Below are 15,105 nucleotides of genomic sequence, written 5' to 3'. Positions count from 1 at the left end.
CGCTCTCCTCCCCCGCCCTTCCCCACCTCCTGCCCTCACCCGCTCCTCCTCCCCCGCCCCCGGGAGAGGCGAGCGCTCTGCGGGGAGCCGCGCCGCACCGCTCCGCTCCGTCGGGGAGCCGCCGCCGCCCGGTGAGTGCGGCGAGCCCCGCGCTCGGGGGCATGGGGAGGCTCTGCCCCCTTCCCGCGCGGCCCGCCGGTTCGAGCCCCGCCGCCGGCAGCACCCCGTGCCGGGCTGCCCCTGCCCCGCAGCGGCGCGGGGAGGTGCGGGGCGAGGGCGGGGATGGGGTGGGGGGGAGGTTACGGAATGGCCGGGAGGGCGGCGGCGGGCCCGGAGCGGCCGGGGGGGGCGGGGAGCGGGTGGCAGTGCGCGCCCTCGGGCGGCGGCGCCCCGTCCCGCCGGGCGCTCCTGCCAACTTTCCGAGGAGTTCGGGCACTGCGTGTGCCGGGGGAGACTGCCCGCCGCCGCCTCCTTCTCTTCCTCCTCCTCCTCCTCCTCCTCCTCCTCTCCCCGCCGTCGTGGGGCAAACGGCGGCTCCGCGCTGCTGCGGGGGGGGCGGGGGGAATGAACCGCGCGAGCTCGCGGGGCGGCCGCGGGCCCCGGGCGGGGAGGCCGTGGCGCGTGCGTGAGGCGGTGGGACGGGGTCGCGCAGGGGCGGCCCCGGGGGTATCCGTGTCCCTCGGGCGGCCGGCGCTGGGGAGCCGGAGGAGCTCCCCTCAGCTGTACCCACTGAAGTAGCACCGGGTCTCTGCTCCTCTCCCCTCTCCCCCTCCCCCCCCGGAAAAAAAAACACAAACCAAAACGAAACCCACTAAAATAATGTTAATTCACCGGCTGCAGCTGGCAACCTTTTTGCTATAGTCGCGCACAAGGGTGGAGGAGAAGCCTGCGGAGTGAGTCATGGGTTTAGGAGGCCCTCTGGTTGTTTATGGCAAAAACGGGGTGGCTCGTTCCACGTGTGGGAAATAAGTGGAATAAGAGTCGCTAAAATTAATAACGAAAGGATAAGGCAGAGGTACCCGTGCATATCACACTCTCTCCCGACCCCGCTCCTTGCCCCACCTTGCTATCGAGTAGCCTTAAAAAGGAGGAGGAAAAAGTAAATGTTGCTTTTTCCTGAAGGAGGACTTGTGGTCAGATGTCATAGCTAACTGCAGTAGTTATGCCTTTGTCAGCATTTCCATTATAAGTGTAGTTTTTATGTAGTTTACAGCTTGGTTATAAAAATACACACTGGGTTGAAACTTGGTTGACGGCCTCTTCTCCAGAAACATCTTCTAAGCGAATTTTGGAATTACTCTGCTTAGATGCTTAGTGGAAATCCGTGGAAAATACAGGCTTTTTATGTTTCTCTGAACTTTAAAACTTAGCTGCTTACGCACATGGACGCATTTACAGATGCTGGTCAAAAAAAAAAAAATTCCTTACCCCCCTCCCCAAGTTTGTTAAATTGGGGAGGAATTTAGAGGCTTGGCCTCTGCAGGCATTGCTCTTTTGCATTAATTAGTGCAGCAGAGACTCACTGAAGACTCTCACGCAGTCCGTGCTGCCTTGCATTAGGGCACCCACTGGCAGAAGTGATGTGGGGCACCGTGTGTCCGCACAGCTCAGGCCATCGGGTGCCAGGGTGGTTTGAATGCCTCACTGCTGCAGACAAGAAGCCGGTGTTAAAATGAAGGTGGAATATGTTAACTTTGCTCTGTGGGATTTTTTTTTTTGCCCTAAACTATGTCTGTTCAATTGCTGCTTCTGAGGCAGGGAACAAGCTCAGTATTTAAGCAGTTTTGTTTGTATACCCCTGTATGTGCATGTATCTAGGGCCTGTGAAACGTGCCTGCCACCCAGTGATTATAGCTGATCTCTATATACTCTATATTCCATATGTGTACTACCTCTCCACCTCGCCCAGCCCTACCCTGTCGGTAAGTTTGCAAAGCAAAGTGCTCAGGAGTTGTAAAAAAGCCAGGCTCATCGGACCGTGCCGGACCTGTGCACGATGATGGTGTCCGTCGTGATGCCATCTGCCATCGTCCTTCCCGGCCAGCTCGGGTGATGAACCAGAGGTGCGTCCGCCGAGGCGTAGCAGCTCCCTGGCCGGGCAGCGGTGACGAGAGGTGACGTGACCGAGGCAGACGGTTATGTGCAAAGGGAGAGGTGGTTTCACTCCTGAGACGGCTGGTGGGTTGGATTTTGCAGCCCCTGCCTTTCCTGTACGATTTCCATGTAAATGTAAAGGTTTTCACTCGTGGGCTGTTGGTTTTTTGGTTTTTTTGGGTGCCTGGCCTGAGTCCCTGGGATCCGCCATACAGTTCTACTGGACTTGTCTGTCTGGGACAAAACTCAATGGCTGTTCATGCTCGACATACAGATGATGTTTTGTAGGTGTCAGTGTGCTAGAAATGCAAGTCTTGAGCATCAGAATTGCTCACTCAGTATAGCTTTTTGCGCTAATCCTTTTGTTTCTTAGTTTCCCATCTTTGAAAAGACCCTTGGATAACAGTATCCTTTATCTTACAAATTACTGTAGTGATCAGAAGCATAAAAGAACCTGGGAGAAAAGAAATAATTCCCTCTGTGGTTTGAAAGTGTGTAGGTGATGCTCTAGAGAGCAAGGGCAAAAAGAGGAATTTGTGTCTTAATTATAGCAAAGCTTCTGTGGGGAAAAAAATGTGACCAGGTTGGTTGCAATTAGAGATTGACCTCCATGCATATAAGCACTAGGAAATGGTTTTAATTACCGTAGGCCACTTAGTTCTAGTAATTCCTAACTTCTGCTGTGTTAGTCACGTTTTTTTAATACTGGTTTTTGTGTGTAATTTCCTAGGTTTTCTTTCCCTCAGGAAAAGCGCTGAAAAGCAGATAGGCAGCCTAGGGTAGCATACTCGTGTCGCCATCCTTCATCGGCTGCATTCCTAACGTAAGACCTGCGACTCTGCTGTCGGAGCTCTCTGTTGAGGATAACCAGTGGTGGTAGGTCATGGCTGTGGTCTGTCTTGCTGCAAAGACCTGTAGGATGGGGCAGGGAAAGGGTGAGGAGAAGCAGGACTCCTGCTCGTGTCCCAAGTACCTGGTGCCCTCATGGCCTCCACCAGCCCCTACATGGAAAGCCTGGCGCCTGTTGCTGTTCCCTGGCTCGGAGCGCGATTATTTGAGCTGCGCCCCTGTCCTGCACGGGCGCTGGGGGACAAGTTGCTTATTGCTGGGGGGATGGACTGTGTCATCTGATCGGCATGGGGAGTTGAGAAGAACGTGGACACAGCCTAACAAATACCTACTGAAAATGCGCAAAGTGCAATTCGTCTTTGGACGTTTGACCAAATGCAGATGGATTTTTCATGGGGGTAGCACAAAGGAGACCTCTGATATAGCGGCTCCAGTCCTCACATCAGATTTCAAAAATGTTGCCAAGCTCTGGAAGGGCGCTATAGCCTTCCAAGTTCGCCAGAGATTTCTGTTAACGTTGAAAGACAGCAGTTTCCCTGGTCTTGTTCTGAAGAAGTTCTTATTGCAGTCTACCTCTTTCTGCACCCCTCCCTCGGAGGCAACCTCTACAACACATGGAACAAAATTTAGCCTCAGGCAGACATTCAACTTGGAAAATTTCAACCCAAACAGTCACAGTCTGGCCAAGTTACAAGCAGCTGGAAACAGCATCTTGTGTTGGAAGTGTTCAGCAACTGCCTAATAGGCGGTTCGTCAATACTGTGTATAAGTTTATGAACATGGAAATAAGCTGCTGAATTATAATATTAATTAATAGGCTGTGTATTTGACTGACTGGCACCCAGTTGTTTCTGAATTTTTTAAACTAGAGAATCGAACCTAAAGCTCTTTGGTTAACTGCATGAATGCTTTTCCTTACTCGCATTATTCATTGTTTTCCTGGCTGAGAAATTGAAAACTTTAAAATGGAGCCTCTGAAATAAATTACAAGCCAGGGCTTACTTGTTCTGAATCTTTCAGAATGACTTAAGAATTGTTAAAGACCAATTTACAGTAGAACTAGAGCAAATTGCTTCTCAGTGTTTTGAATTGTAAAAAACCCATATCTCCCAAATTCCTAAGCTATTCATCAACTGTTCCATTGTAGCAGACTCACCCTATGTTGTGTCCCTGATATATCTAACTCTGCAGTGAAGTGTGGGTTTAAAACAATTGTGCCATGGAGTCACTGTGGAATAAATACCACAAACATTGGCAAAGTTGCTTCATAAATCTTTCTTAGTTTAGAGAGGAACTGAGGCGTGCCTGTCTTCTATGGGAGCGCAGCTGTTTCTTGTGGTGTCCCCTGGGGGCTGGATCTTGGTGTAAGGCTGTTTAATATCGTTATATTCGCAGTTTTTATGATGATATCTCGTCGTTACCAACAGATTACATGCAGTTTTGTGCATGTATGGAATGAGTTACTAGTGTGGTGTATTCCAAATCACTTTTTTAAATGGTTAGCATCCAGAAGAAGGCATTTTTCAGGCGGCCAGATACAAAGGAACCAGGAATGCAGTTACACTAGCAGGATAAGAGACTGTCTTCAAACAGGTAATTTGAAAGAAGGCTTAAGAATTTGTGCGGGGAATCATCTCAACAGGAGTTTTCATTGTAATGCTGCGACTGAAGTGTGGTCTTTGGCTGTAAGGCAATATGAATACTGCACAGAAATAGGAAAGTACGTGGCATTAGTAAGATCACGGGAATTCTGTGTCTGGTTTTGCTGTTCACACGTGAGGAAGGATGTGAAATACTAGTAAAAGCATAGTGACAAAAGTGATCTGGGGCTTGGAAACCAAGCTTCACAATGCAGGGGGTGTACAGAGTTTATTCGGCTCAGAAGAGACTGCGAGGGGAAATGATGCCTGTATATATTGTTCATATGTGCAAGGAAAATATGTGATACTTAATTGACCCTACTGAGACATCCAGCGTCTGGGAGCTGAAGTTAGCTATGTCGTACCTTGAAATAATAAGTAGCAATGAGGGCAGTAAAGCATTGTAATGGATTTGCTGGGAGAGTTTAAAGTGAGATGGGGTTTCCTTCTCAAAGATGTTCTTTGGCCTGGTTTGGTGGAGGACTTTTCCAGTGCGCGTAGAAGGGGGAAAAAGTGTGCTTTGTTCACCTATGTTCTTCCCTGGATTGAGAAAACAAGATTATTTGTAGTGCTTTCTGTATATTGTAGCACATGTTGCTACCTTGGACAAGATTATAATAAAATGTCATGCTTCAGAACTTGGCTGGTTTTCTCTTGAGTCAGGAAGACCCTTTTTTTCTTGATGCTTAATTTGACTTCTGGGATTCTGAATAATTATTGTATACTATTCACTTTCTTCCAGAGCATCAACATCTGGTGCCACCTGGAGACAGCATATTGGGTACTCACCTTCTTCGCTTACTTTTCCCATCAGTACAGAGTCCCCTCATATTCCCAGGCTGGTGTACCTTCTTTCTTTGATCAGCATACCGACAGCTATATTCAGGGGTGAAGAAATTTCCCTTGCCATTAGATAGGCAAGGACGTCGCTCACCGTTCAGAAGTCAGCTGCTGAGGGCTCACGGCACCTGCAAGCCCGCTCTCCCCTTAACCACCTCTTTGTCCTTCGGGCACGCCTCTCCTGCTGCCAGATCTCCTGCTGCAAGCAGACACCAGAGATGGGGATGGGGACACGTGTGTGTATGGCTTGGCAGCATAGCACACCCGGCAGTCACTAAAACAGCAGAAGTTATGGAGGTAAAATCATTTTGTAACCTGAAACACACGACTGACTGCTTGAATCAAGTTGAAGCATTACCTGCAGAGTTCCTTTTCAGGCAGCTTCACAATAAAGCTGAAGGTTTAATTTCGCCTGGGAATTGCACTTCAGCATAGATAGTTAAGAGATGATGTTTTATAATTCCACAGTTCATTCTTTTTAATATAGCAGACACATTTTTTCCTCTGGCATCTGAACTAAAATAAATATACTTTACAGAAGGAAATACTTTAACACTTAGAAAATTTATTTTATTGTACCTGCGCTAGGGTACATGGTACACAAAAGCATGCCAGGATCTGGTATTCAATATTTTGCACAGTGGTCTTGATTTGGGCTTTTTCATTTGCGCTTTAAAATATCCTGTGAATGTTTCAAGGTAACAAGTTGCATTTTCTTTACAGGATGTCATTACTGGAAGTTTTCCTGTTGAGAAAAGCTGAAACTTGAGGAGCCTAAGTTCTTATAAATCAGTATCTCTAGACTTCTCGAAAACATGCATACAAGTGTTTCCGCTTACTTGGAAATACACAAGTTCTAAAGTACTTCTCTCAAACATGATTTCTAAAAACGCTTTCCTCAGCTGCCTTATTGAGATGTGCACGTTTAAGAAAATAATGAGAGTACAGCCTTCTAGGGTTTGGCCTGCATGCCTATCACTACATTCATTGGAGTTAATGATAATGCTCTATTGATTTCCAGGAGCCACAGGATCCAACTCACGAATAAAGTACAAATCATGTTGGATGTTTTCAGTTTTTAAGAGCTCTAGCCATGTTATTTAATAACTTTCTTCTCGGGAAATGGCAAACTCAAAGAATCAACAGTAAATTTTGAATCCTATTTTAATGTTCCAGTAGTTGGGCAAGACGTGGGTTAATATGGAGGTGATAACAAATAGCGCCACAAAGTCTGTTTTGACAGTGCAGTCATGGGTTGTAGTTTCCCACCTCATGACATCTTATTGTGTTTGTAATATTTAGTGAGTTTTATTTCCTTGCTGGCTGTGAAGTGAAACAGTGTTTTAGACTGAGATTAAAATTTACAGAATTGTTAAGCGACCTATGTCCATCTTGGGGGCGTACCAAATTTGAACATTATACCATTGAACAGCCCAGCTATATAACTGACTGTACACCTAACAGCGCAAGTTGTGTGCGTATAGGATAATTATGCACCCGGACAACCGAATTAACAAAGGTTAGAAATAGCGGTAGGACTGAGTTCTCTGCCAGGTTTGGTTTTCTTTCCTCAGTGGTGCCAGCTGTAACTGTAATTGAGGTAGTCAAATTAGGTGTTTTTGTTGAATGTATTATTCTGTATCTGCTGGGTGTGTGCAAGCTTCTCACACGGTCCCTAGTCCAGCACATCTGTGGCCAGTGAAGATGTAATTTTGTCTGCTCCCCAGAATAACTTTAATTTCCTTTTATTTATGTGTGCATAGAGAAATATCTTTTTTCTTGTTAAAACGTACTATTCCATATTCACCTGCAGTGTGCTATTCCTGTCTCTTTCGTCCTTTAATACAATAGTGACATTAAGCAGTTACAGTGTCTGAAGTACCTGGGCATACAGCTATCGATGAAATTTAATGAGGTGTTTCAGCTTGCTTGACCTTGTTCTGCGACTCGTTTACGCTTCAGGTATTCAGATAGGAAACCGAGCATGCTCCGAGCCCTGGCAGAAGATTGCTCACACGGTATCTGCTCCTGCAGCTTCTGTTTCAACATTTGCTGCTGCTCGGAGAGACGCTGCCCCTGTGTCATTTCCAGCAGCTCATGTGTTAAGTGTGTATCGGATGCTTTTTGGGTGTGCTTGGACTCTACAGCGGGGCACACTAGCTGGTGGTTGAGAAGTGGAACTGCTGGTGGGAAAGCTGTAGGATCCGCAACTTGCTGCGGACCTTCAGTGGCCTTTTTTGGGCAAGAAGAGGTTGAACAGCATCCTGGCATCTGTTCTCTTCTTTTTAATTTTAAGAGGGGAAGTTTGGTGAGAAGTTCCAAGGTCTCAGTGTTGGTCAAGAGAGTGACAGCAGATACGTTTGAGGAAAACAAAGAGCCCACCTTGTCACCAGGTTAAAAAATTGAAGAGGTGAGGAGGTTATGCTACCCTGTGGTATAGGATTTGCTATTTTTTTGAGATAAAAACCAGGGGAAGTGGTATTGTGGGTAATAGGACAGCAAAACTAGTCGGAAAACGGATGGTGACCATACTTAGCGTTCATATACTGCTGTAGAAGCATTGACTCATCCAACACATTATGATAATAATGTGTTACCTAAGGAACAGTAAATCTCTAGGAAAAGAGCATAATCCAGGGCAGTTTCTGCAGATGCCATCACTGGAAGTAGCAGTTTGCATTGGCATCCCGAGGAGAAACAGGGCCGTGGCGCGTGCAAGAAGTACTGGGTGCTTGGCCTTCGTGCCCATGACTGCCGTGGCTGTGATGGCTGCCACTCCTCCCCATCGGTCACCCCCAGCAGATTGTCACTTCTCTTCTGCCAGCATATACTGCCACCCCCAGACCTGCCAGCTGAACACGGGAACCCTCCTGCTTCTGCCAATTTTATTTTGCTTAACTAAAGCCATTTGAAGAGTAGATTTATTTCAGTTGAAATGGACTGGGGAGCTTAGGTGACAAAGCTGAGGCAGGTTCTGGTAACTGCTGAGAAGCTGCTGGGGGGTGCGTTGAGGAGATTAGTGGTGTGTTAGTGGAGACGGTGGAAATGAGATGTATCCGCAGTCTATTGAACTGTAAACCTTTCTCCAGCCTTGTGCTGGCAGACTTGTGCCAGCATTTTACTTTTATGTTTCCTTCTGGGAGAGGGGAATTATACCCACATGCAACTGTGCAGAGAACAGGTCCCCCAGCAGCTGCTTACATCCACTGAAGTAGTGCTGAGCTTTTTCCTCATGTATTTGGGTATCTCTCTGCTCTGTGCAGCTGTCTTTCACTGCATGCCTTTTCAAGCGAAACTTTAATCTTGAGCCATCCAAAACAAACCTTTAGTTTTTTCTTAGGTTTTCCTAGTCGAACAAATTTTATGGGTTAACAGATTTGGTCTTCAGGGTTTGTAAAAAAAAAAAAAAAATTTACTAAGGCTTCTTTAAATTCAGTTTTCAACTGTTAATGTTACAGCGTAGTAAAACCTTTCAACCATTACAGGTATAATATTTTAATGAATGAATGAATTGGCTTCTGACCATAAATATATCGCAGGCAAGATGGTAAGAGCCAGAAAAATACTTTTATATTCTTGGCAAATGACCATTTGTGAAAAATTTCCAGGACACATCTATTAACGTTAAATATTTTTCATACCTTGTGATCAAATTTACTGGTATACTTTTATCATTTTTGTACTCTTTCAGGAGGAGAGTGGGTGATTGCATCATTACATACCTCTTTCAAGGTGAATTATTGCAAATATATTACCTAAGGTCTGATCTAGCTACTTGCTTTGCCACTGGACGTAGTTTCTGGGGCAGTCTAAAACAGAGGTCAGGCAGTTGAACGGTTACAGTATGTTTTCAGGTGGTTGTTTCCTTAAGAGGTCTCCATACTTTTTCTGTGACAAAACAAATACATTAACTTCTGTAGATGTCGTGTTTGTCCCTCTGAAAGAAAAACTGCATCAGGAATGGGGTTTGTAGTCTGTTTTGTCACTGCTATGTGATGAGCAGCTGCAAGGTCAAGTCATACATGAGGCTGTCCCTGTACAAGTCCCCCTCATCGTCTTTACTAGCTAGGTGTGGGCTTTTTGCCTTTCCCAAATCTGTACACATTTGTGAAAGAAAATGACTCGTTTCATGTTTTCCTGAAGAAAAATGGTATTTGTACAGGGAACTGCCTTTATTGTGGAGAATTAGTGATAAACACTGTGTACTACTTTGCATACTTCAAGACTTTCACTAGATTCCAGGTCTTGCTTCTTTGCTTCAATACCTGTCAGTAATATTGCTTACTTTCCTGAATTCTCTAATCCTCCCTTCTCTTGTTTCAGATTGCTGTCAAGACTTGTAGTGATTAATATAATTAGAGATGGCATAGTTCATTGGAGCTTTGGTTTAAGCCGTGGTGGACAACAATATAAAAATCCTTTTTTTTTTTTTTTTCCTGTTTTTTTGAGGTAGAGAAGGATCAGTTATGTACATGTTCAGATTTAGGTTTCCATTCTATATATATTATTATCAGACTGAGCAGGAGTCTTATTGCAGGTGTCTCAATAGGCACAAGTATTTACACAGGCGTGGTTTAAAGGAGAAAATGCATAATTCTAGTTCTTTTGTATAGCACTGCATTCAAGTTTGCAGAACGGCTGCGTTTTAGCAGAGGAAGCTATTCTAAATGTGAAGTATTAGAAAAACCACTTATTTTGGATACTGTGTTAAAGAAATTGGAAGACTGTTGTGAGAAGGTGGCTTTATGAACACTGTCACTGATACTTTTGATGTGTGCTCCCTCTTTCTTACCTAGTCAGCTTTCTAAATCATGTTTTAAATTCTTTTTAGTAAACCAAAGACAATTAGAAATAAAAAACCTAAAGGTGTTTTTTTCCAGTATTCTGGGGAAAATCCTATCATGAGGTTTTTTCTGGCAGGCAAAAGAAGTAGAACCTGCTTACCAGTTCCAGATATGCAGGTGAGGAGGTGACTACCGTACCTGGATTCTGGCTGGAACAGGGTCATGTCGTAGGTGGCTTAAACCCAGACTTCTCTATGCTTTTGCTCTGTGGAGCCACCACAATAAAATTCTTCCATCTTTATTCCAAAATGTGTCTTGAATGTTCATTCTTACGCCTGAGGAATAGGGAACAGAGCTGGTGATGAAAGAAAATTAGGTAAAACAAATTAGAAAGGGAAGGGAATGGAAGAAGGTAGATCCAAAGTAGTTTTCTCCTTCTAACTGTCAGAATATGAACCAGGGAAATGAGATGCAGAAGAAACTCTGAGTAGTCCTGCTGATAAAATTGAGATAATTTAAACTGCTATAGAATAGCAGGGAGCTAGATCAGTGTGTACAGAAAAATGTTGAGTTGAATTCATTACCAATAGTGAGAAATTTAAATACCTCTCACCCAACTTTATGTGGGGACAGTTGTTTACTGAAGGAATTTTTTGGGTCCTTTTTTTAGAACTTAATGTTAGCTTTTGCTAGATGTGACGAAAATGGCTCAAATCTGAACGCTGCTGCCAAACAAGGTTGAAGAACAATCATCTATAGTTACAGCTTAGATTTCTTACCCCTCCTCTCCCAAATATTGTGTTAGCATGATGTAGTTTTGGTGAGATGAAAAGCACGAAGCGTGGACAGGCAGTTTTTTCACATAATTAATGATCAGCTTTTCTAAGTGGGCAGCAGCCATCAGTGAAGCGCCAGAGCTTTCCCAGTTGGGTATGACCAAGAGCTCAAGCTCAAGATCTCCCAGTTCATTTTAGACAGTCTGGGCTTACTTTTCTGTGGTTTACAAGCACAGAGAAAGGTACAGAAAGCCCCAAGCAACTCTGTGGGGAGTCAGGTGCTGTTGTTAGGTTTGGGTTGGTGCCAGTGATCAGACCCAAGGGGAAAGTGATGGGGACACTGCGGCAGCAAGGCCCCACCAGGGATGTGGGGGGAAAGTATATGACTGAGTAGCTGCTACCAGCTCCATTTTATCTCACTAGTGACCTTTGGGTTTTTTTTCAGAGGATTTTAAGTCTTTATGCATTTGGTATTCAATAAAAATGAAAGTAAATGGATGATGATGAGGCATCTTTTCAGAGCTTGTAGAAGCACAGCTAGCAGAAGCATGTTTCTGCTCAGAGTCAGAGGGATGGTGTGGATGAACAAGTGTTCAAGGACAGGTTGAATCAGGCTTTGAGCAAGCTGATCTACTGCAAGATGTCCCTGCCCATGGCAGGGGGTTGGAACTAGATGATCTTTGAAGGTCCCTTCCAACTCAAACCATTCTGTGATATTGGATAGCGTCAGACAGGAGCTTCATAACAAAACAGAACCTGAGTGTGCCAAGATGTATAGAGGGTGGAATACTGAAGCGAAAATGTCCAAATGTGGTGTTTCAGATTAACTGGGAGATGTCAGTCAGATCTCCTCCTAATTCCTTTGCAGTATTATTCTGAATATAGCTTCCCAGCACACCAGAAGCTGTATAGTGTATGTATAGCCATATTCTGTACTGTATATACACCTGTATAGTGTTTGTACCTATATATACCGAATGTATATGTATACTCTATATATAGGTCATGATTTTGGGAAAAGTCTTGATACTTTGGAGTCAAGATGTTAACCAATTTATAATGGTGTATTTGCATCTACCTTAACTTTTTTATTTCTCTGTTTGCTTTGCAATAGTGTATTTAAATTATCTTGAGGGTAGTGTTCTTCAGTTATGTTCTTGTTTTGCCCTTATTCTTTCAAGTTCTTCTTGGACTGACATTTGACAATATTTGCATAAAATCAGACCTTTATGGCTCTAGGTCAGGAGAGGGAGGGAAGGATTTCCCTGTATATTTTGACCTTTCCATAAAATGTATAGGAATTTAGTCGCTTGACTTTGGAGATGTTTTGAATACAAAATCAAACGAAGTCATGAGTGGGACCCTCTTATCTCCTTCCCTCCCACTCATGGAATAAACCTCACCCTAACACAAGTCTTCTCACACAGCCAGACTCGCCCCAAATCCCGTTAGGAGAACTGACTTTGTGGCATTTTTTGACCATTTTGGATACAGGGGTAAGGAAATGACCTTGGTTAGTAAATGTAATTCCTTTGTTTTAAGACTTGTGTGGTTATGCCAGTAAAGATGTTCTGCAAGGTGGAAGGCTGATGGGCAAAGGGGTGAAAGCCTGGCTATAGTTTTCTTTAGTTAAGTAGAACTAGGAAAGAGAAGGCCATATATTTATACCTTATATTACACACACACGCACGCACATACACACACATGCGCACACACACACACACACACACACATTTACTTCGAGGAATACAGAAATGTGGAAGAAAACAACCCTTGAGGCAACACAGCTACTCAGCGACCATATGCTGTTTTCCCAATTTCGTCTATGTAGGTTAAAAGGCCTTCGCTGTATTAACTTTGGCCTGCAGATTTTCACCCTGCTCTTTTCTGCCTATAAACATGAATTGTTTCCTGGGCATATGAAGAACCAGGTTTCCGGTGGATTTGTATGCAAAGCGTGGTGCTCCCTCCTCCCTGTTTGCCTCCCTCTACAGTATCCAGCTGTCCTTTCACCTCAAAAATGCAAATGTGCATCTCCTGATGACACAGGTGGTATCTTTCCTGTTTGCTGTCTGGTGTTGCTAGTTGGTGCTTAATGGCACAAGTGAGTTTTTCAATGTGCTGTATAATTTTGTTGCATAATTCCTGCACCTCCAGATCTGTCTTCTGCCAGAATGGTGCACAAATTATAGACTTGTGTAGCTTTTACAACGCTTACTGGGTAATGTAATTTTCTTGAATCATATGGAGGGAATTAGTATATTTTTAGAAAGTAAGTACAAATAATGTACACAACCCAGTTAGAATCACCCGGAACCACAACCTTTGGATAGGTTATTTGGGATCTACTGGGGAAGCAGCAGCCTGGTGCAGGCAATTAGAGATTAGTAATAAAGGAATTAAAGGATACTTGCTTGAGGTAGGGAGGTTAGTTTCTTCTCATAGAGCAGAGAGTGGCAGGGAGAAAGCTGCTTTAGCTCATGCAAAGCAGCAAGGGCTCATATCCTAAAATCAACAGGCCTGAGGATATGGGCAATTAATGCAACAACAACAAAAAAAATCTTTTTACTCTTTTTCCTTCCTGAAGGAGATAACTGAGAAGCTGCTTTAATTATTCTTATCCTGAATATTAAAATTAAATTAGTCTGATGCTATTCTTCAGTGGTGGTTGAAATATAGGAAGATTTCTATGACCACAGTCACAAGTAGTATATTTCTGTCTGATATGCAAAGCTGGAATACACTTCCAATGTATCTTGCTAAAAAGGGGAATCATTAAAAGTGAGAGTTCAAGAAATAAAACTGGTCACACAGAAGGAGTGGATGAAACTCTCAGAATTTAGGCTACTGTCCTAGGATGTGAGCATTCTGCCCTCAACTGTAGGTCTCATCTGTCCCTTTATGGTGGAGGGAGTTGAAATCATTCCACTCTGGCTAGTGGGATGTTTTCCAGAGCACAGATGTCTTTAAAGCTGATGGACCCTCAGTAAATGCAAGACAAAGTGGGCTATAAGGTTAAGCATATATACTGAAATGCTAAGTTTATAATATTGGACTAAAATAATAAACATAAATATATACCTAGTACTTTGGATGGAGCACTGAGAATACTAAATGTTTATGACAGGTTACTTGAGAATATTGAGCTCCCCCCATTAAATAAAAGACACCTGCTAGTGGAAACCAGGACAAAAATCACATCTGGGATTGCAATAATGCCCTATAGTTCTCTTAGCCTCAGGTTCCTGATTTTGTTTTCAGGGCTCCCTAAACCACAATGTCAAGAAAGATAATTCCTGGGAGGCTTTGGGAGAACACACAGTAGTAGCAGCAATTCTCTCTGGAACTGAGCCTTTATGCGTGTGTGCAATGGTATCTTCTATAACATGTCTGCCTGCCGTACCTTGTTTTTATGGTCAAGTGACAGTAGTGGAGTGACGGTTTGGTTTCTTGGAGTGATCCACAGGATCGTAATCTTACAGGGTTTGCTGGTAGGACTGCTCACCCAGCCAAAGATCAGTATAGAGACACAAGGCAGCTGTTTGTGCAACTTGGAATGTCTCTGAGAGATCAAAATGTTGGCCTTCCAGCGGTCAGTTCACCTTCCCTGCAGCCCCGTGCTCCCTGACACCCCTCCTTTTTGTGTGCTGCAATCTTTATTTTTCTCCCTCTTCTCTCTTCTCCATGAGTTACGTATTCACCAATTGGTTAACGTAGCATGTATTTGGACAGGTAGGCCTGCTACTAAAAGTATTGATCATTTCCTGACAAGCAAGTTAAGTTTTTAATAGCCAGTTCTCCATCTGAATGAGTTGCAGTAGAAAATGGATTCACTCACATAAGCTTGCTTTTTTGCAAAGCCTATTTTTTTTCTCCTGCTGCTCCAAGTTAGACTTTTGTTTTTTTCCATTAATTAGAGCAGCTGGAAGAGCAGTAATAAACACACTTTCCTTTCTTTTGTGTTCACATCCTGAGCAGGGCACAAATACCCTGTTGCATTCTCATAAGCATCTAAACTATTTGTGGAACTCTAGCTCAACATTTTTCTAAAAATGATGTTTATCTGGATTTCCCTGAATTCCGTAAATTTGGCCTGCATCCGTACCAGGATGAGTGTGCAAG

The 15,105-nt window shown here is 44.0% G+C and overlaps 1 protein-coding gene across 2 annotated transcripts in view; it reads left to right on the top strand.

Annotated features, from left to right (window-relative positions):
* Positions 1–15,105, top strand: part of ELF1 (E74 like ETS transcription factor 1) — a 95,474-nt gene continuing 80,369 nt past the window's right edge. Inside the window, exon 1 of one of the 2 annotated variants that reach the window (XM_064440789.1) lies at positions 1–131. The gene's annotated coding sequence lies outside the window, so the exon portion shown is untranslated. Of the gene's footprint in view, positions 132–5,581; positions 5,721–15,105 lie in introns of those variants that run through there. The other variant, XM_064440794.1, reaches the window with a different exon arrangement.

The sequence above is a fragment of the Phalacrocorax carbo genome, chromosome 1, assembly GCF_963921805.1.
Source record: "Phalacrocorax carbo chromosome 1, bPhaCar2.1, whole genome shotgun sequence".
NCBI lineage: Eukaryota > Metazoa > Chordata > Aves > Suliformes > Phalacrocoracidae > Phalacrocorax > Phalacrocorax carbo.
This window is presented reverse-complemented; position numbering and strand designations above follow the sequence as displayed.